Source organism: Nipponia nippon, unplaced genomic scaffold (genome assembly GCF_047370975.1).
Source record: "Nipponia nippon isolate SJK-2023a ecotype South Korea unplaced genomic scaffold, ASM4737097v1 scaffold_129, whole genome shotgun sequence".
NCBI lineage: Eukaryota > Metazoa > Chordata > Aves > Pelecaniformes > Threskiornithidae > Nipponia > Nipponia nippon.
The window spans coordinates 31,344-36,786 of NW_028262323.1; the positions used below are offsets into that span (position 1 = coordinate 31,344).

General features: G+C 58.8%; 1 long non-coding RNA gene across 3 annotated transcripts; it reads right to left on the minus strand.

Moving 5' to 3' along the window:
* Positions 1–761: 761 nt before the first annotated feature.
* Positions 762–3,131, minus strand: LOC148056590 (uncharacterized). Of its 3 annotated transcripts, none has more exons than XR_015702844.1 (3): positions 3,004–3,131; positions 2,045–2,144; positions 762–1,519 (listed from the first exon to the last, which is right to left on the minus strand). It is a non-coding gene; the product is annotated as an uncharacterized LOC148056590 (long non-coding RNA). The 3 variants fall into 3 exon arrangements; XR_015702842.1 differs by having other exon boundaries at positions 762–1,322; positions 1,421–1,516; positions 2,045–3,082; XR_015702843.1 differs by having other exon boundaries at positions 762–1,322; positions 1,421–1,516; positions 2,016–3,082.
* Between the last annotated feature and the right edge of the window lie 2,312 nt (positions 3,132–5,443).

The following is a 5,443-nucleotide window of genomic DNA, read 5'->3' on the forward strand; positions in this document are numbered from 1 at the left end:
CATTAAAAAATAAAGACAGTGAACAGGATAAAAGTAGGCATAGAAAGAAAACTAAAAGAAAAAGAAAACAAACTAAGAGAGAGCTGTGGAAAGAAAATTTTAAAAGGTAGGGCACTAAGGAAAGACAAAAAAATAATTAAAGATAAATACATCAAAATAAAGACAGGAAATGGTATAAAAACAGACAAACTTTTAAAAGCAATGGTGATTAAGGAAATAAGGAAAAAATTTTAAAATCCCATTGGTGAACTAAAATGGAGATGGAAAAGAAGATTTAAAAAGTGATGGCACTAAGGAAAAACAAGAAAGAATAATTAAAAATCAATGACAGCAAACAAGATGCAAGTAGAAATTTTAAAAGCCAAAGGATTAAGAGAGGAAAGCAGTACAAAGTAGCAACATTGAACTACAATGCAGACATAGACAGAAATTTTTAAAAGCGACAGTGCTAAGGAAAGACAAGAAATCATTCAAAATAAAGACAGTGAACGGAATAAAAGGAGGCATAGAAAGAAAACTTAAAAAGCAATCAGCATTAGGGACAGTGCACTAAAACAGAGATGCAGAAACAAAATTTTAAAAAGCAAGGGCACTAAGGAAAGACAAGAAATAATTGGGAAAATTAAAAAACAGGACATCAGGAAGTGATTTAAAAACCCGCATCGGTGAACTAAAACGGAGACGGAAAAAACGGAAAAAGACAGAAAATTATTTTTGAATCATTTATATAATACAGCAGATATAGGTTTGTATTTGGAAATCCTTCTTTTTATATATATATATATATATATATATGAATACTGTATATATACATATGAATATTATTTTTATATATATATATATATATATATATATATAAAGGCGAGAGATTTTTCTCTACTGCAATGCCTCACACCCGTATTTACAGTTTTGAACGTTTTTGATCACACACACGAATTTTCGAGGCCGATTCCTCCTCTTTTGTCCACGTCTCTCCTTGGACCTGGATCGCTTTTAGTACGGACGCTAGTATCTCAGTAAGCTTTTCAAGGACTACTCTAAGATATTTTCAAAACTTATTGACTGAAAAAGCACACAGCTTCTATGACGAAAACAAAGCCTGTTTCTTCTGAACGCCTGAACTCTCACAATCGGCGTCTTTCCTCTTTTAGGACGCAACTATTTTCCCGATATCATTTCCTAGTAAGCGCACAGAAACAGAAGATTGCGCTTTCAGGAAGGCAAAATAAACGGAGGGAAGTCGGCTTTGCACAGGCAGAACACGCTCCAGCGCAGACCTTCTTTTCCTTTTAGGATCTGCGTTACAATAGTTCCTAGAAAAACTACAGAAGGAAGGAGAGCTGGCGCATTCTTGACGTTAACTTTGAAGTCCATGCTACAAGCGCCTTAGGAAAAACGCGGACACGCATCGCGGACGTACCTTGTACTCGCAGACCGCTACGCAGCCTTTCCGTCCGTCTTGCGCTTTCACGGCAGAAGAAAGGGCGACCACGGTGAAACGGCGGCAGCTGACACTCTGCTGAGAGAGGAAAAAAAACCTGTAGCATAAAGCTGGGGAGGAGTCCCAAGCTGCCCGGTTTTGTGAAGTCTTGCGAAGGCTACAGCCGAGCGAAGGAAAAAAGAGCCGTTTGGAACATAGTGCCAAACAACATTCGGCAATAAAACTCGGAGGCGTTTGACACGCGCCCATTTTTTGGTAACTTGCTATTTGCTTCCTGTTATCGTTGTTCTTCCTTCAGAACCTCTACTTGGAGCCAACTTCTTTGCTACCGGTTCAAGCGTTTCCCTTCCTGGTATTACTAGCACACGGGCCCAGGCAAGTCCCTGAACTGCTCTTCCGAACTTCTCCAAACGACAATTACAGCCACGAAAGAGGACTTCAAGAGAGGAAAAGGAGAGGCCGGGCAGCAAAAGAGCTCTGCAGGCTGCCACCAGTCAACATTCCACTCTTTTTTTTTTTTTCTTTTAAATACACCCCCCCCCGCCCCCAAATACAAACAAAAAAACCCCATGACCTTGTATTTTTTTTCCTTTGGGAGCTCACCCCTGTCTCAGCACAGTGTCCTCCACAGAGCAGGAAGCGCAGACGATCTGTATCCCGATCTGCACGCGACGAATCCGTGTTCAGAAGAAATAGGCCAGATCTGTAAGACCGGTGTTATTTTGGGGGTTTTAACAATCACAACGCAATTGCATCGACCGACGCGTTTGTGAGAAAACTCCTTAACTTCTAAACGTAGCACCTCCTTGGGTAAAAAAACGTGTGCGAGACTGAAAAAAAGGGATGATTCAGAGCTCCCGCTCACGATGGAGCCGTGGCGAAAGGAATGAAAGTGAAGACAAACAGCAGCAACACGAAGTGAAATTCGGCTTTAATTCTAGGCACGTGCTTAAGAGACTCTCCAAGCCCACACCTCAATCCTAGGAGCGACTAGCCCTTTTCTGGAAGGACAAACTTTGTTACTTCAAAGTCCTAGACCGAAGGCTCCACGGAACAGAACGTGCACCGAGCCACAGGCCACCGTGCCACCGACGCTCTGATGGCAAAGAAAAACCAAGGAAAACTAAAGTTTAAAGATCGGTTTCCATCGCGTTTCATTCCTTACGTTTCCACTGGCACCTAGGTGCTCCAAAATGAACTCTACTGACACCGCATGTTACTAACAATTTAGTTCTGCGTATCAAAACAACAGGCTATTTCCAGCTCGCCCATCAAAGTAGCACGACCGACCAGAAGAGAAACACCGGACCCTAAAGAAGGGAACAGGCAGCTCTTCATTTCTCCTAGAGGAAAGTCTGTTCTTTTGCCCGGAAGGCAAACAGCCGAAACTGCCAAGGGAGCACTGCAGGAACGCGGCGCGCTCTCTCAGCTGCAATTTGTCATCGGCTTTTCTGCACGGGCAGCGGCTTTGCCTTTCCTCTGGCTTTGATGTGGCGCCCCTGGAGCGTCCTCGACCCGGCAAGGGTTTCTCCCCGCTCCCGCAGCCCCAGACACGCGATTACCTGAGCGCCGAGCGGAATCACCCACGCGGGATTTTCTTCCCGGGACGCAGAAGGTGACGCTGGGAAAGGAGGAGGCAAAAAAGGAAGCGGTTTGTCCGGCAGCCACGGCCCTAGAAACTACACCTCCCGGCATGCCCCGGGGAACCAACGTGGCCGACCAAAAGCCCCGGATGCCAGGGGACGCAGCCCTCCGTGCTTTGGGATCCTGCGGGGACACCGTTCACCGCGCCACCGCCGCACGTGGAAGCCCCGCCGAGCCCCCAGCGCGGCTCCCCCCGCCGCCCGGCCCCGGAGCGGAGCGGCGCGGCTCGGCGCGGGGCCCCCCGCCCCGCACCGGCGCGGCGCCCGCCCAACTCCGGGCTCACCTCGCCACCGGCCCCGACCCGACGCGCCCCCCCTCGCCCGGCTCCGGGAAGCCCCGCCCGCCCGGCTCCCACACGGCACCGAACCCTCCCCGCTCCGTGCCTCCCGCCGGCCCGCCGCTCCCCCGCAGGCAAGGGAAAGGAGGAGGCAAAAAAGGAAGCGGTTTGCCCGGCAGCCACGGCCCTAGAAACTACACCTCCCGGCATGCCCCGGGGAACCAACGTGACCGACCAAAAGCCCCGGATGCCGCGAGACGCAACCCTCCGTGCTTTGGGACCCTGCGGGGACACCGTTCCCCCCGCCGCCGCCGCACGTGGAAGCCCCGCCGAGCCCCCAGCGCGGCTCCGGGCAGCCCCCGCCAACACCTCCGGCTGCCCGCCCCCGCCCGGCGCCGACGCGGCGCGGCGCCCCCCGCCGCCCGGCCCCGGACCGGCGCGGCTCGGCGCCCGCCCGGCCCCGGAGCGGCGCGGCTCGGCGCGGCAGCCCCCCGCCCCGGAGCGGCGCGGCTCGGCGCGGCGCCCCCCCGCCGCCCGGCCCCGGAGCGGCGCGGCTCGGCGCGGCGCTCCCCCCCGCCGCCCGGCCCCGGAGCGGCGCGGCTCGGCGCGGCGCCCCCCGCCGCCCGGCCCCGGAGCGGCGCGGCTCGCCGCCCTGCCCCCGCGCGGCTCGGCGCTCCCCCGCCGCCCGGCCCCGGAGCGGCGCGGCGCTCCCCGCCGCCCGGCCCCGACCGCGCGGCTCGGCGCGGCGCCCCCCCACCGCCGCCCGGCCCCGGCGCGGCTCGGCGCTCCCCCGCCGCCCGGCCCCGGACCGGCGCGGCGCCTGCCCAGCATCGAATCAGTGCGGCTCAGATCGGCGCGGCGCCCGCCCGGCCCCGGACCGGCGCGGCGCGGCTCAGCTCGGCGCGGCGCCCGCCGCCCGGCCCCGGAGCGGCGCGGCGCCCCCCCGCCGCCCGGCCCCGGGAAGCCCCACCCGCCCGGCTCCCACACGGCACCGCACCCTCCCCGCTCCGTGCCTCCCGCCGGCCCGGCCGCTCCCCCCCCCAGGCACCGCCGCCCTTCTCGGGACTTTCCCCGCTCACCTCCTCCCTGCCTGCAGCCGCAGCCGGGCTCCCGCTGGCCCCTCCGCGGGGGAAGCTCCACCCACGGCGCGATGCCCGCCCCCGATGCACCTCGCAGGCGCTGGCGAAGCTCCGCCCTCCCAGCGGAAAACCCCGCCCTCTGCAGCCAAGCTCTGCCCTGCACACAGCACGCATGCGCCGGTGAAGCTCCGCCCCCTCGGCAAAGCTCCACCCTCCCATGGCAAAGCTCCGCCCCCCCGCAGCAAAGCTCCGCCCCTGAGACAGCGCGCATGCGCAGACAAAGCTCCGCCCTTCACAGCAAACCTCCGCCCTCCCACGGCAAAGCTCCGCCCCCCGCAGCAAAGCTCCGCCCCTGAGACAGCGCGCATGCGCAGACAAAGCTCCGCCCTTCACAGCAAACCTCCGCCCTCCCACGGCAAAGCTCCGCCCCCCCGCGGCAAGGCTCCGCCCCCGACGCATCGCGCATGCGCTGGTCAAGCTCCGCCCTCACCCGGCAAAGCTCCGCCCTCACCTGGCAAGGCTCCGCCCCCCCCGCGGCAAAGCTCCGCCCCCGAGGCAGCGCGCATGCGCGGCAAAGCTCCGCCTTTCACATCAAAGCTCCGCCCCCACGGCAAAACTCCGCCCCAAGACAGCGCGCATGCGCCGGTTAAGCTCCGCCCTCACACGGCAAGCTCCGCCCACCCGCGGCAAAGCCCCGCCCTTCAGAGCAAAGCGCCGCCCCCCCTCGGCAAGGCTCCGCCCCCGAGACAGCACGCATGCGCCAGTGAAGCTCCGCCCTCGCACGGCAAAGCTCCGCCTTACCACCGCTAGGCTCCGCCCCCCCGCGGCTAAGCTCCACCCCAACACAGTGCGCAGGCGTGGTCTCCAGGGGCGGGGCCTGTCGCTAGGGGTGGTGCCCTTCCCCTGCCCGGGGGCATCCAGGGGCGGGGCCCGGCGCTAGGGGCGGGGCCGCTCCACACCAGGACCGGGGCATTCGGCGGGGCGGGGCTGCAGCGGAGGCGG